Source organism: Ranitomeya imitator, chromosome 3 (assembly GCF_032444005.1).
Source record: "Ranitomeya imitator isolate aRanImi1 chromosome 3, aRanImi1.pri, whole genome shotgun sequence".
NCBI classification, from domain to species: Eukaryota; Metazoa; Chordata; class Amphibia; order Anura; family Dendrobatidae; genus Ranitomeya; species Ranitomeya imitator.
In genome coordinates, this window is record NC_091284.1 from 201,806,443 (window position 1) to 201,823,658 (window position 17,216).

Below are 17,216 nucleotides of genomic sequence, written 5' to 3' on the forward strand. Positions count from 1 at the left end.
TGTACCCAACTGTTGATTTTGCTACTCCAAGCATGTCTGCTATCTCTCTGATGGATTTTTTCTTTTTTTTCAGCCTCAGGATGTTCTGCTTCACCTCAATTGAGAGTTCCTTTGACCGCATGTTGTCTGCTCACAGCAACAGCTTCCAAATGCAAAACCACACACCTGGAATCCACCCCTGACCTTTTAACTACTTCATTGATTACAGGTTAACGAGGGAGACGCCTTCAGAGTTAATTGCAGCCCTTAGAGTCTATTGTCCAATTACTTTTGGTCCCTTGAAAAAGAGGACGCTATGCATTACAGAGCTATGATTCCTAAACCCTTTCTCCGATTTGGATGTGGAAACTATCATATTGCAGCTGGGAGTGTGCACTTTCAGCCCATATTATATATATAATTGTATTTCTGAACATGTTTTTGTAAACAGCTAAAATAACAAAACTTGTGTCACTGTCCAAATATTTCTGGCCCTAACTGTAAATGTGCACCTCCTATGTACTGTGTAATGGCTCCCACAGCCCTATATAAACTGTATTATGAACACAACAGTCCCTTATACACTGAATTTTGCCCCTTACAGAGATTCTAAATAGTATGATGGCCTTCATAGCTCCAAAAATGCATGATGGCATCCACAGCCTCTTATATACTGTATGATGGCCCCCATAGCTGCCTACATACAGTATGGTGGCCTCCACAGCTCCCTACATTTTGTATGATGGCCTCCACAGCCCCCTATATACTGTATGATGGCACCCACAGCTCCCTATATCATGTATTATGGCATCCACAGTCTCCTATATACTTAAACATAGTAGTATTGCCCCCATAGCTCCCTATATATAGCATGATTGCCTCTGCAACCTCTTATGTACATTATTATGGATCCCACAGCTCTCTTTAAACTTATATATAGTATTGTGGCCCCTACAACTGGATAATATAAAAAAATGACTATACTAACATAATTATGTTTTCTGGTACCACATCCTCCATCTCCTCTTCTGAATAGTATAGAGGGCTTGCAGAGGTGGCGCAATACACTGTTGTCATCCCATCACCTGCGTGTATACACTGAAGTCATGTAAACTGCAGGCCTTTAGCGGTCTGCAGTTTAGCAGGCACAGTGATAGAGATGAGAACTTGCATCTTGCTTCTCTATCACGGGATTTAAAAGTGTCAGGGGTGGTTGGCAAATTTTAGCATAGAGGGCAAATATAAAGCATTGGCCCAGTATGTTTGGGGGCCTGTCTTTAGCCTGCTTATCTCTGGATGCTGAAATAAAGCAGATATATCAAGATTTAAAAATAACAGTGACTGGTAGATAGATATGGGAACAGAAAATACCTTACTACATAGATACTGAAACAGAACAGAGTTAAGTACATAGATATTGAACAGCCTTGGGGAATTCCAACTTGACTTGGGGAAGTCTTTTCCTATATGTATATATACACTGCTCAAAAAAATAAATGGAACACTAAAATCCCACATCCTAGATATCATTGAATGAGATATTCCAGTTGTAAATCTTTATTCATTACATAGTGGAATGTGTTGAGAACAATCAAATTTAAAAATGATCATCATAAATCACAACTAATATCACACGGAGGTCTGGAGTTGGAATGATGCTCAAAATCAAAGTGAAAAATGAAGTTACAGGCTGATCAAACTTCAGTTGAAATGCCTCAAAACAAGGAAATGATGCTCAGTAGTGTGTGTGGCCTCCACATGTCTGTATGATCTCCCTACAATGCCTGGGCATGCACTTGATGAGGCGGCAGATGGTCTCCTGAGGGATCTCCTCCCAGACATTGACTAATGCATCCGCCATCTCCTGGACAGTCTGTGATGCAATGTGACGTTGATGGATGGTGTGAGACATGATGTCCCAGATGTGTTCAATCGGATTCAGGTCTGAGGAACGGGCTTCAATGCCTTCATCTTGCAAGAACTGCTGACACACTCAAGCCACATGAGGTCTGGCATTGTCCTGCATTAGGAGGAACCCAGGGCCAACCGCACCAACATATGGTCTCACAAGGTGTCTGAGGATCTCATCTCAGTACCTTATGGCAATCAGGCTACATCTTGTGAGCACATGGAGGACTGTGCGGCCCTCCAAAGAAATGCCACCTCACACCATTACTGACCCACTGCCAAACTGGTCATGCTGAAGGATGTTGCAGGCAGCCGATCGCCGCTGTCCATGGCATCTCCAAACTCTGTCACGTCTGTCACATGTGCTCTATGTGAACCTGCTTTCATCTGTAAAGAGCAGAAGGTGCCCATGGTGAATTTGCCAATCCTGGTGGTCTGTGGCAAATGCCAAGCATCCTGCACGGTGTTTGGCAGGATGTATATCCCCCATCCTGAAACTGAAAAAAAATGAACCAGTGGTTTTACAACCAGATCAATGTAACTTTGAACTGTTGGTAACTGAGCTATTCACTTAGAATGAAGACTGGAGTGGTCTTGCTAACATACATTATGCCAACCCATAATTTAATCTCAGTAGTGGGGTCAACGTGATGTGTCCTTGTGAAGGCTTCTTCATGACTTTGCCCATATGGTCAAAATGGACACAGTGATTAGAGATGAGCGAACATTTCAACATTAGGTTCGGATTACGATTGCCGAATTTGCAATATTAAACAATTTATTGGTCAAATATTTGCCAAACACAGTTGAATGCCATTCAAGTCAATGGGAGGCAAAAACAAATGCATATACAACACTTTCAAATGGATCCAAAAGCTGCCACAATGCATCAAATTAAGGGTTAACACCAGGAAAGTGGCTTCAGTTCACAAACAGTACAAATTTTAGTATGGCACTGCACCAATCATCCATGCATGAGGTATCAGGATCAGGACCAGCATTTAAAGATTTGAATTGAATGTCAAATTAAGGCAAGGTGGGTAAGGGTACAGTATAGGCCTGCTGTGCTGGGAGGCCTGAAACCACATGCAACAGCTCAACCTGCATTCATGCTCAGCCACACTAAGGTGGCACAAATATCAGTTTCATAGACTACTATTGTCAGAAAACTCTAAGGAGAGTAACACAGGTAGTTGACTTAAAAGAGGTGGAGGTCTGCTAGTCTCAGAGGCCTACTGCTACAGTCAACACACATGAAGGAGACCCAACTAGGGGTCTACACATTTACAAATATGAGTGACAGACACCAAAGAGGCATGAATTTCACCACAGTAGAAATAGTATAATAGGGACCAACATCTTCCATTACAGACAATGCAGCAGATGGACACGCAAAGAGTTTACACATTTCCAAAAAATTGTGGCAGACACCAACAAAGTGGCATCAATTTCACCACAGTAGAAATAATATAATGGGGATCGACATCTCTTCCACTACAGCCAACCCATCAGATCTACACCCAACCAGGAGTGTTCACAATTCCAAAAATTAGTGGCAGACACCAACAAAGTGGCCTCAATTTCACGAGAGTAGAAAAAGTATAAGAGAACGAAACATTTTCCACTACAGCCAACCCAGCAGATGGACACTAAACCAGGAGTGTACACCTTTCCAAAAATTTGTGGCAGACACCAACAAAGAGGCAACAATTTCACCATAGTATAAATAGTATAATAGGGAGCAATATCTCTTCCACTGCAGCCAACTCAGCGGTAAAATGAAGATGTCTGCAGACCTCACACACAAAAAAAATTCAGTTGCCAAAAGTGATGGAGACCCTCTGCCGAGTCAGCGGATTCAATGGGCAACTGGTACTGGGGGACTGCGATGGCCATCAGCTTTCAGAAGCCATCTTTATATAACAGGTGGAAAGGGAGCTTTCCTGTGGCCAAGAGATTGGAGATGGTGGAGTTCAACCTCTTAGCTTTGTCATGTGTAGGAGGAAACAATCTTTTACGTGACCACAACTGCGGGAATGTGGAATAGCTGAAGTGCTGAGAGAGAACTAAAGCAATGTGGAAGGAAAAAATTAAAATTTTACTTTTTTCACAAAAAATTTATTTTGGAACCAAACTTTTTCATTTTACAAGGGTATCAAGAGAAAATGGACCACAAAATTTGTTGTGCAATTTCTCCTGAGTACGCTGTTATCCTGTATGTGGGGGAAAGCCACTGTTTGGGTGCATGGCAGGGCTCAGAAGGTAGGGAGCACTGTTTTACTTTTTGAAAGCAAAATTAGCTGGAATCAATGTCGGGCACCATGTCGCGTTTGGAGACCACCTGGTGTATGTAAACAGTGGAAACCCCCCAATTCTAACTCTAATCCTAACTCAGCCCTAAGCCCAACCCTAGCCACAACCATAATCCCAACATAACCCTAACTCCAACACCTCCATAACCCCAACTCAACCCTAACCTCAACACCATCCTAACCCCAACGCCACAACCTTGACCAAAACAGCCATTCACCAACATAACCATAACCCCAACATAACCCTAGCCCCAACCTAACCCTAGCACTAACCCAAGCCCCAACCCTAGCCCCAACCCTAACTCTTACCCAACCATAACCCTTGCTCTAGCCCTAACCCAAGCCCCAAACCTATCCCTAGCCCTAACCCGAACCCTAGCCCGACCCTAACCCTAGCCCCAACCCTAGCCCCATCCCTATCTCTTACCCAACCCAAACCCTAGCTCTAACCCTAGCCCTAACCCTAGCATTAGCACATCCCTAACCCTTGATCTAACCCCAACCCTAACCCCAACCCTAGTGTTATTATCCGGTGACCTTGGAGCAGCATGAAAACTTGCACTGGAGTAGGTAACTATACTGACCGCAAATCCTGATCTTAACACCGCAACTAGAAGTAGCCGTGGGGTGTACCTAACAAGCCCTAGACACCTCGTCACAGCCGGAGGACTAAATACCCCTAAAGATGGAAATAGGAATACTACCTTGCCTCAGAGCAGAACCCCAAGGGATAGGCAGCCCCCCACAAATATTGGTTGTGAGTAGGTGAGGAAAGACACACACAGTCAGAAAACAGGATTTAGCACAAGAGGCCACTCTAGCTAAAATAGGAAAGGATAGGACAGAGTTCTGTGCGGTCAGTATTAAAACCCTTCCAAAAATATCCACAGCAGATTATACAAAAAATTCCTCCATCTAACTAAAGACGTGGAACGTATATCTGCAACTCCAGAGACTCCTACACACAGAGCAGGAATACAATAAAAAAAACAAGCACACAGCTTGTGTGCCATAGAAAAAGAAACAGACTCTTATCTTTGCTGAATTGGCAGCTAAGCAGGAGAAGACAGACAGAGGTCCAACACTTCCCAAGAAACATTGACAACTGGCAAGGACTAATGAGTCCTGCAAACCTAAATACCCCAGTCAGAATTGCAATCAGCAGATACACCTGTCCAAGACTGCAGCCCAGGGACAACTGCATTACCACCTACAACCACCGGAGGGAGCCCAAAAGCAGAATTCACAACACCCTGGCCCCAACCCTAACCCTAACTGCAAAGAATGGAAAAAATACATTTTTTATAATTTACTATTTTTAACTAACTAAGGGGTGACAAAAGGGGCTTTGATTTATTATTTTTTTATTTTGATCATTGTGATAGTGATAAAAAATCTATTGTTGCTGGGTCCCAGCTGGCAGATCTCGGTGGGCACACTGCGCCTGCGCCCACCATTTTCTTCTGGGAAAATTACACCTAAGGCTGAAGGGTCCCGGGATACCAGAGGTACAGGGGGAGCTCGAGTGTCCCCATTTCTCTCTCCTCTGGTATGCTAGATCATATCAGAGGAGAGAGAAAAGAATGGAAAATCAGACTTTTTTATTCAGTGAATAATGGTGATCACAAGACTGGGGATGATAAAAACTGACATTTTCCAACACTGGGGAGTGCTATACACTTATTTCTCAGTGCTGTTAAAAAGCGGCACTGAGGAATAAGTACTCTTAACTGCTGCAAGGGGTTAAGATATAATAGTACAAAATCGACTGACTTATGTAAAAAAAAATTGAAACAAGATGCTTTTTACTTAAAATATAATAAGTAACACATCAATATTAGTAAAGGAAAAGCTATTTTAAAAAATATCTTCTTTCCAAATTACATCAATCAAAGAAAATACATGAACTATAATGGGGGCTTTGAAGTTGGATGTGAAATTGAACAATATGCACATTTCCTTTATTGTGTGAGTTTAATAATTTTAAAAAGTCTAAGTGAAAAATTTGCTCAGAAAATTCATCGTACCCGTAAGAGAAATTGACATGCTGTGGATTTGAAACACGCACCACATGTCAATTTATGCTGAGTAAAAAAAAAAAGTACAATGGGCATGAGGTTTCTATTAATCCCATCCACCTTGACGGAACTGTAAGACACGTTTTGTCTCAGTATAAATTAGCAACATCAAAAACGCACCTCATTGTGGGAAAGTAGCCTTAGAGTATATAATACGAGTCCTGTAGAACGCAGCACTCTTATACTGTAAATTGTTCACCGTAAGTTTTCTTTTCAAAACATCAAAAATTGTCTACTTTTACTTTTTCCAGACATTTTCCAGGCAATTTTCCATTTTGCATTGTCATTTTTTATCCCCTTCTTCCAACAGCTCTAAATATTTTTTTTATTTATTCAAATAGCTAAAAGAAGGCATTTTTTTTACAGGATAAGTTGTAGCTTTTAATGACATCTTTCACGGCATCACCCATCATCATGCCATTTAAATGCTATTGCCAAAGTTTGCTAAGGTAATTTAACCCCTTACTGACCTCCGCCATACTATTACTGTGGAGGTCAGATCCCCTACTTTGATGTGGGCTCCGGCGGTGAGCCCGGATCAAAGCCTGGACATGTCAGCTTTTTTGAACAGCTGACATGTGCCTGCAATAGCGGCGGGTGAAATCGTGATTCACCTGCCGCTATTAACTAGTTAAATGCCACTGACAGCGGCATTTAACTAGCGCTTCCGGCCATTGGGACGGAAATGAGTAGGGTTGAACGAAATGGATCGTTCATTTTCAAAAGTCGCCGACTTTTGGCAAAGTCGGGTTTCATGAAACCCGACCCGATCCCTGTGTGGGGTCGGCCATGCGGTACGCGACTTTCGCGCCAAAGTCGCGTTTCGTATGACGCGCTTGGCGCCATTTTTTCAGCCAATGAAGGAGCGTGGGCAGAGTGATGACATAGGTCTTAGGGGCGTGGATGCCTATCGCCATCTTGTTGCTTGTGCGCTGTAGCGATTTGCAATGTGTAACACCAGCTTTTCTGTTCAGGGACGGAGGGGAGAGAGAGAGAGAGAGAGAGAGAGAGAGAGAGAGAGAGAAAATCCCATTGACTTTGCATTGGGTTTCGTGTTTTGGTCGATCCCCGACTTTTCGCCATAATCGGCCAATTTCACTCGACTCGACTTTTGAGATAGTCGGGTTTCGCGAAACCCGACTCGACCCTAAAAAAATAAAAGTCGCTCAACCCTAGAAATGAGCACATCGCCGACCCCCGTCACATGATCTGATGCATCGACATAGCAACCAGATGTCTCTTTGAGACCTCTATGGTTGCTGATGCTGGCTTGCTGTGAGCGCCACCCTGTGGACGGCGCTCATAGCAAGCTTGTAATTCAGCTACATAGGAACGATCTGATGATAACCTTAGACTAGTGCTAGGGTCTGTCTAGTAATGACGGACATACAGCAATCCTTGCGGTATATCCAGCAGCTGGAGGGTAATTTGGCGGCTCTCGAGAGCTCAACCTCAGCTGTGGATGTTACCGCAGTTGCTGTACAGGCTGCTTGCGTGGCTGCAGAAACCTTGTCCACTGCCACCCCTGTTCTGACATTATCTCGCCTCCCGCTGCCAGAAAAAATTTCTGGAGATAGCAAATCTTGTAGGGGATTCGTGAGTCAGTGCTCTATTCACCTCGTGCTCCTGGCTGCACGTTTTCCCACAGAGCGGGCTAAGATGAGATTTATTGTCTCTCTCTTGTCGGACAGGGCGTTGGAATGGGCTACGCCGCTGTGGGAGCGTGGCGATCATGTGATGCAGAGTGCTCCACTGTTTCTGAGCACTCTGAAACAGGTATTTTTAGGACCTCAAGTCACCCATGATACTGCGCTCCAACTCCTGGCATTAACTCAGGGTGAGTCCTTGGTCAGCCATTTTGCCGTCCACTTCTGCACTTTAGCTTCTGAGCTGGAGTGGTCGGATACAGCCCTTATCCCCATATTTTGGAATGGGCTGGTTGATCACGTGAAGGACACTCTGGCCACTAGGGAGATTCCTGCCACACTGGAGGAGTTAATAACTATCTCTACTCGTATTGACCTCCGTTTAACGAGCAGAGGTTAGAACGAGCCCAGTGTAGGCATAGGTTTTGGCTGGCTCCTACCTTCACCAAACCTCTGAAATCTCCGGTCCTGGTTTCTGAGTCACATGAGGCCATGGAAGTGTCACGAGCGGGATCTAAGTCCCGGACCGCTTGTGCACTCAAGGTCTGTCATGTTTGCCAGCAGTCAGGATATCTTGCCACCAGATGTCCCCAGCGGTCGAGGAAACGTCAGCGTCTAGTGGCAGTGGGTGGAGGTACACTAGACACGGCGACATTTGCCTCAAAATTGTCCTTTAAGGGGACAATTATTATAGGCTCATTCTCCCACTCGGTAGAGCTCTGCGTGGATTCTGGGGCGGAGGGCAATTTTGTGTCTTCTGCCTTCGCCCAACGTCACGCAATACCCCTGGTTATGCTAGCTCAACCAGTAACAGTACGAGTGGTGAATGGGTCGACACTGCCCTCACAGATAACTCACCAGACCATCCCTTTTACTCCGTCCATGCCACCATCCCATCCGGAGATTATTTCTCTGCTCGTCATTCCTGAGGGAATTGATGAGGTCCTGTTGGGAATACCTTGGCTACGGTACCACTCTCCTCATATCGAGTGGTCCTCAGGTAGAATTCTGGGATGGGGTGAATGTTGTGGGGGTAGGTTTCAGAGGGAGTGCGTTCAGGTTGCTACTACAGAGGTACCCGCAGATCTTTCCTCTCTCCCCAAGCAATACTGGTCTTATGAAGATTTGTTCTCCAAAAAGGTGGCGGAGACCCTTCCGCCCCATCGCCCCTATGACTGTCCTATTGATCTCTTGCCTGGTGCTGAGCATCATCGGGGTCGAGTCTATCCGTTATCTCTCCCGGAGACGGAGGCAATGTCACAGTACATCCAGGAAAATCTGGCAAGAGGATTCATTAGGAAGTCAGTGTCACCTGCTGGGGCAGGGTTCTTCTTTGTGCAGAAGAAGAATGGGGAATTGTGCCCATGCATAGACTACAGGGGTCTTAACGCCATCACCGTTAAGAATAAGTATCCTTTGCCCTTGATATCTGAGTTCTTCGATAGGCTTCGGGGAGCAAGGGTATTTACTAGTGTTGAGCATTCCGATACCGCAAGTATCGGGTAGCGGCCGATACTTGCAGTATTGGAATTCCGATACCGAGATCCGATACTTTTGTGGTATCGGTATCGGATCCATAGTGAGGTGTAAAATAAAGAATTAAAATAAAAAATATTGATATATTCACCTCTCCGGCGGCCCCTGGACATCACCGCGGGTAACCAGCAGGCTTCTTTGTTTAAAATGAGCGCGTTTAGGACCTGAGAATGACGTCGCGGCTTCTGATTGGTCGCGTGCCGCCCATGTGACCGCCACGCGACCAAGCAGAAGCCGCGACGTCATTCTCAGGCACTAAACTGCTCATTCTAGGAATTTAGGACCTGAGGAATGACGTCGCGGCTTCTGATTGGTCGCGTGGCGGTCACATGGGCGGCACGCGACCAATCAGAAGCCACGACGTCATTCCTCAGGTCCTAAACGCGCTCATTTTAAACAAAGAAGCCTGCCGGTTACCCGCGGTGATGTCCAGGGGCTGCCGGAGAGGTGAATATATCAATATTTTTTTATTTTAATTCTTTATTTTACACATTAATATGGATCCCAGGGCCTGAAGGAGAGTTTCCTCTCCTTCAGACCCTGGGAACCATCAGGATACCTTCCGATACTTGGTGTCCCATTGACTTGTATTGGTATCGGATATCGGTATCGGCGATATCCGATACTTTTCGGGTATCGGCCGATACTATCCGATACTGATACTTTCAAGTATCGGACGGTATCGCTCAACACTAGTATTTACTAAATTAGATCTGCGGGGTGCTTACAACCTGATTCGCATCCGTGAGGGGGACGAATGGAAGACGGCTTTTAACACCAGGGATGGGCACTATGAATATCTAGTGATGCCCTTCGGGCTCTGTAATGACACAGCCGTCTTCCAAGAATTTGTGAACGACATCTTCCGGGATATGCTCTCCACCTCGGTTGTAGTCTATCTGGATGATATTCTCATCTACTCTCCAGTAGAGTTGAGCGACCTTGACCTTTTTAGAGTCGAGCCGGGTTTCGCGAAACCCGACTATCTCAAAAGTCGGGTCGAGTGAAATCGGCCGATTATGACGTAAAGTCGGGATCGACCGAAACACGAAACCCAATGCAAGTCAATGGGGCAGCATAGTCGGCAGTGAGTGGGGGCCAGGAAAACACCTAGAGTGCCCATTTTAATGTCAAAACCATCCATTCTTCTTAATGAAGCTTGTCAAGCGTAATTTACCTTATAATAATTGGAAGGCATTTGAAATTGGGGGTCATTTGGCTAAAGTTGTGGTGGGTAGGGCTGGTTCAAGTAATTAGTGGGCCCAGGAAATCTGGACCACGTCACGGCAGTGGAGCAGGGAGAGGTAAGTATTTCAACTTTGCAAGTGCTGTGAACCTGAGCAAGCAGGGGGGCCCACTCGTTGGCATTGGCACTGGCACAGGGCCCCTCAAAGTACAGCAGTGTGTTTGCACGGCGGGGGCGCCTCCCACCGGCAGCAACACTTTTGCGTACCATGAGAGGCCCTGTGCCAGTGACGTCGCCAACTAGTATTCCTCCCCCCACCTGATGAAGGAACCTGCACTTTCATCTGCACCTTCCTGTTTGTCCCCGTGTAAGGTGGTATGGTATGCGGGAAGGGGGACCTGACTTTCAGCAGGGTCACAATCTTGCACTGTAGCGTGCACGGGAAATGTTGCATTATGGGTCAATGTACCAGCAGACTCATCTATCACTGGCTGGGCAATGGGCAGGATGAGGAGGAAACACAGATATAGGCCCAAAGAATAAAGTGGGCTAAATGCAGTTCAAAATTGGTAACACAGGACTAATCAGGGGGCATTGCAGTGGAGGACAACTGGAATGAGAGGCTGACACAGAGAGTAGGCCCAAATCAGTAAGTAGTCGAAATGCAGTTCAAAATTGGCAACAGTAGTAAACAGGCGGCACAGCTTTGTTCAGTGGAGGAGAACAGCAAGGAGTGGCAGACACCGATAGTAGGCCCCAACCCAACTAGTAGGCCAAATGCAGTCTAACATTAACAACTACTTAACGAGCGCCTGAAAACGGAATTTCAGGACAGGAAACCAGTAGAACAGCAAGGAGCGGCAGACACCGATAGTAGGCCCCAAACCAACTAGTACGCCAAATGCAGTTGTTCCGTTTAACCACAATTTAATGAGAGCCTGAAGATAGAAGTTCAGGAAAGGCAACCTGGAGAACACCTTGGAGTGGAACACACCATCTCTCTACACCCCATACCCAATTTGTAGGTCTAATGCAGCGTAGTTTCCAACAACTACTAAACGAGAGCATGATGATCGAAGCATTGGCGAGGAAACCTGGGGAACACCTTGGAGTGGAACACACCATCTCTCTACACCCCATACCCAATTTGTAGGCCTAATGCAGCGTAGTTTCCAACAACTACTAAACGAGAGCATGATGATCGAAGCATTGGCGAGGAAACCTGGGGAACACCTTGGAGTGGAACACACCATCTCTCTACAGTGGAACACACCATCTCTCTACACCCCATACCCAATTTGTAGGCCTAATGCAGCGTAGTTTCCAACAACTACTAAACGAGAGCCGGAAGATCGAAGCAATGGAGAGGAAACCTGGGGAACACCTTGGAGTGTAACACAACATCTCTCTACACCCCATACCCAATTTGTAGGCCTAATGCAGCGTAGTTTCCAACAACTACTAAACGAGAGCCGGAAGATCGAAGCAATAGAGAGGAAACCTGGGGAACACCTTGGAGTGTAACACACCATCTCTCTACACCCCATACCCAATTTGTAGGCCTAATGCAGCGTAGTTTCCAACAACTACTAAACGAGAGCATGAAGATCGAAGCAATGGAGAGGAAACCTGGGGAACACCTTGGAGTGGAACACACCATCTCTCTACACCCCATACCCAATTTGTAGGCCTAATGCAGCGTAGTTTCCAACAACTACTAAACGAGAGCATGATGATCGAAGCATTGGTGAGGAAACCTGGGGAACACCTTGGAGTGGAACACACCATCTCTCTACAGTGGAACACACCATCTCTCTACACCCCATACCCAATTTGTAGGCCTAATGCAGCGTAGTTTCCAACAACTACTAAACGAGAGCCGGAAGATCGAATCTCAGGAAAGGCAACCTGGGGAACACCTTGGAGTGGAACACACCATCTCTCTACACCCCATACCCAATTTGTAGGCCTAATGCAGCGTAGTTTCCAACAACTACTAAACGAGAGCCGGAAGATCGAAGCAATGGATTGGAAACCTGGGGAACACCTTGGAGTGTAACACACCATCTCTCTACACCCCATACCCAATTTGTAGGCCTAATGCAGCGTAGTTTCCAACAACTACTAAACGAGAGCCGGAAGATCGAAGCAATGGAGAGGAAACCTGGGGAACACCTTGGAGTGTAAGACACCATCTCTCTACACCCCATACCCAATTTGTAGGCCTAATGCAGCGTAGTTTCCAACAACTACTAAACGAGAGCATGAAGATCGAAGCAATGGAGAGGAAACCTGGGGAACACCTTGGAGTGTAACACACCATCTCTCTACACCCCATACCCAATTTGTAGGCCTAATGCAGCGTAGTTTCCAACAACTACTAAACGAGAGCATGAAGATCGAAGCAATGGAGAGGAAACCTGGGGAACACCTTGGAGTGGAACACACCATCTCTCTACACCCCATACCCAATTTGTAGGCCTAATGCAGCGTAGTTTCCAACAACTACTAAACGAGAGCATGATGATCGAAGCATTGGCGAGGAAACCTGGGGAACACCTTGGAGTGGAACACACCATCTCTCTACAGTGGAACACACCATCTCTCTACACCCCATACCCAATTTGTAGGCCTAATGCAGCGTAGTTTCCAACAACTACTAAACGAGAGCCGGAAGATCGAAGCTCAGGAAAGGCAACCTGGGGAACACCTTGGAGTGGAACACACCATCTCTCTACACCCCATACCCAATTTGTAGGCCTAATGCAGCGTAGTTTCCAACAACTACTAAACGAGAGGCGGAAGATCGAAGCAATGGAGAGGAAACCTGGGGAACACCTTGGAGTGTAACACACCATCTCTCTACACCCCATACCCAATTTGTAGGCCTAATGCAGCGTAGTTTCCAACAACTACTAAACGAGAGCCGGAAGATCGAAGCAATGGAGAGGAAACCTGGGGAACACCTTGGAGTGTAACACACCATCTCTCTACACCCCATACCCAATTTGTAGGCCTAATGCAGCGTAGTTTCCAACAACTACTAAACGAGAGCCGGAAGATCGAAGCAATGGAGAGGAAACCTGGGGAACACCTTGGAGTGTAAGACACCATCTCTCTACACCCCATACCCAATTTGTAGGCCTAATGCAGCGTAGTTTCCAACAACTACTAAACGAGAGCATGAAGATCGAAGCAATGGAGAGGAAACCTGGGGAACACCTTGGAGTGGAACACACCATCTCTCTACACCCCATACCCAATTTGTAGGCCTAATGCAGCGTAGTTTCCAACAACTACTAAACGAGAGCATGATGATCGAAGCATTGGCGAGGAAACCTGGGGAACACCTTGGAGTGGAACACACCATCTCTCTACAGTGGAACACACCATCTCTCTACACCCCATACCCAATTTGTAGGCCTAATGCAGCGTAGTTTCCAACAACTACTAAACGAGAGCCGGAAGATCGAAGCTCAGGAAAGGCAACCTGGGGAACACCTTGGAGTGGAACACACCCTCTCTCTACACCACGGAAGGGCTGATTCTTAGGAAGGAAGGCTGTCGGAAAGAAGCAGGGCGCGTCCGAGGGTGATTATATTCTTATTAGGTATATACTCACCCTCGGACGCGCCCTGCTTCTTTATTTGTAATGAATGTTTATTTGCAATGTGGTTTTGACTTACTCTATTTTTTTGGTAAATAATGATTTTATTATTTTCATTGTTTTGCATCTTCTTGGCAATAATATAAAGTAGACGCGACAGGACAACACTCGGTGGATGCCATATCTGTGTTTAAAATTGAAAAAACCTTTCAGTTAACTACTTGCAGGAGAAAGTTATTGTAGCTGGTGGCCATTTTTAGTACTGTACCAGATTTTTGTTGTATGTGTTTGTTTTTAATGTTAAAATGTCTGCATTTGATATCTCTCCAGTATTTTCTTTTTTATAAGCAAAATACTTATTTTTATATTTTCTGATGTTGGTTCCAGGGGTACACGGGCAGCAGTGGTGTGGTCAGTGGAGGCCTAGTGGAAGGAGTGACCGCAGACAGGCATCGAAGGCCTAAAATAATAACACATGGCTGTAGGCAATTTTAAATTGGTTCCAGGGGTACACGGGCAGCAGTGGTGTGGTCAGTGGAGGCCTAGTGGAAGGAGTGACCGCAGACAGGCATCGAAGGCCTAAAATAATAACACATGGCTGTAGGCAATTTTAAATTGGTTCCAGGGGTACACGGGCAGCAGTGCTGTGGTCAGTGGAGGCCTAGTGGAAGGAGTGACCGCAGACAGGCATCGAAGGCCTAAAATAATAACACATGGCTGTAGGCAATTTTAAATTGGTTCCAGGGGTACACGGGCAGCAGTGGTGTGGTCAGTGGAGGCCTAGTGGAAGGAGTCACCGCAGACAGGCATCGAAGGCCTAAAATAATAACACATGGCTGTAGGCAATTTTAAATTGGTTACAGGGGTACACGGGCAGCAGTGGTGTGGTCAGTGGAGGCCTAGTGGAAGGAGTCACCGCAGACAGGCATCGAAGGCCTAAAATAATAACACATGGCTGTAGGCAATTTTAAATTGGTTACAGGGGTACACGGGCAGCAGTGGTGTGGTCAGTGGAGGCCTAGTGGAAGGAGTGACCACAGACAGGCATCGAAGGCCTAACATAACAAAAATGTCAATACAATGGTATTGTCAGTGGCAGGCATTGAAGGATGTCAGCGCATAGACTAAACATTGGTGGAGCTGTGAGATAATTTTGCAAGTGGTAGAGCACTGTTTGAGCTGGGGTGGGGGGAAACTGTCTTGTGGCCGGCGGTACAGGCCCAGGGCCCCTCATATTACAACGGTGTGTCTGACGTTGGGTGCGCACCACCACCGCCAGAGACACTTTATTGTACTAGGAGGGACCCAGTGGCAGTGCCGTCGACCAAAAGCGGGCTCACCCACCTCTTCAGACAAACTGCACTCTCACGGGTGCTGTCGCCAAGTGTCGATACCATGGCTCCGTGTGGGGAGTTTGGCCATTTAGTGAGGTGTAAACATGTCGTATGCTGGACAATCAGGTGCAGAAAATTACGAGATTGGAAAAGGCATTCAGAATAGTCCACAGGCAAGACCTTTTCATAGGAAAGCTAGGTGTCAGCCGGGCAAGGTGGGGCAAAAGATTTCGAAATCCAGTTGTGGTTCATTTTAATGAAGGTTAGATCATCTACATTTTGGGTAGCCAGACGAGTCCTTTTTTCTGTTAGTATTGAACCTGCAGCACTGAATACTCTTTCTGATAGGACACTAGCTGCCGGGCAAGCAAGCTCCTGCAATGCAGATTCTGCCAATTCTGGCCAGGTGTCTAATTTTGATGCCCAGTAATCAAATGGGAATGACGGTTGAGGGAGAACATCGATAAGGGATGAAAAATAGTTTGTAACCATACTGGACAAATGTTGTCTCCTGTCACTTTGAATTGATGCTGCAGTACCTGTCCTGTCTGCGGTCATAGCAAAATCACTCCACAACCTGGTCAGAAAACCCCTCTGGCCAACGCCACTTCTGATTTCTGCCCCTCTAACTCCTCTGGTCTGCTGGCCCCTGCAGCTCGTGTGAGAACGATCACGGGCGCTGTGTGCAGGGAATGCCAGAAGCAAACGGTCAACAAGAGTTGATTGTTTGGTTGCTAATATTAGTTCCAAGTTCTCATGTGGCATTATATTTTGCAATTTGCCTTTATAGCGAGGATCAAGGAGGCAGGCCAACCAGTAATCGTCATCGTTCATCATTTTAGTTATGCGTGTGTCCCTTTTGAGGATACGTAAGGCATAATCTGCCATGTGGGCCAAAGTTCCAGTTCTCAAATCTGCGGTTGTGCTTGGTTGAGGGGCAGTTTCAGGCAAATCCACGTCACTTGTGTCCCTCAAAAAACCAGAACCCGGCCTTGCCACGCCACCAATTTCCAGTGGCCCCGGAAAAGCTTCCTCATTAAAAATATAATCATCCCCATCATCCTCCTCGTCCTCCTCTTCGCCCGCTACCTCGTCCTGTACACTGCCCTGGCCAGACAATGGCTGACTGTCATCAAGGCTTTCCTCTTCCTCAGCTGCAGACGCCTGATCCTTTATGTGCGTCAAACTTTGCATCAGCAGACGCATTAGGGGGATGCTCATGCTTATTATGGCGTTGTCTGCACTAACCAGCCGTGTGCATTCCTCAAAACACTGAAGGACTTGACACATGTCTTGAATCTTCGACCACTGCACACCTGACAACTCCATGTCTGCCATCCTACTGCCTGCCCGTGTATGTGTATCCTCCCACAAAAACATAACAGCCCGCCTCTGTTCGCACAGTCTCTGAAGCATGTGCAGTGTTGAGTTCCACCTTGTTGCAACGTCTATGATTAGGCGATGCTGGGGAAGGTTCAAAGAACGCTGATAGGTCTGCATACGGCTGGAGTGTACGGGCGAACGGCGGATATGTGAGCAAAGTCCACGCACTTTGAGGAGCAGGTCGGATAACCCCGGATAACTTTTCAGGAAGCACTGCACCACCAGGTTTAAGGTGTGAGCCAGGCAA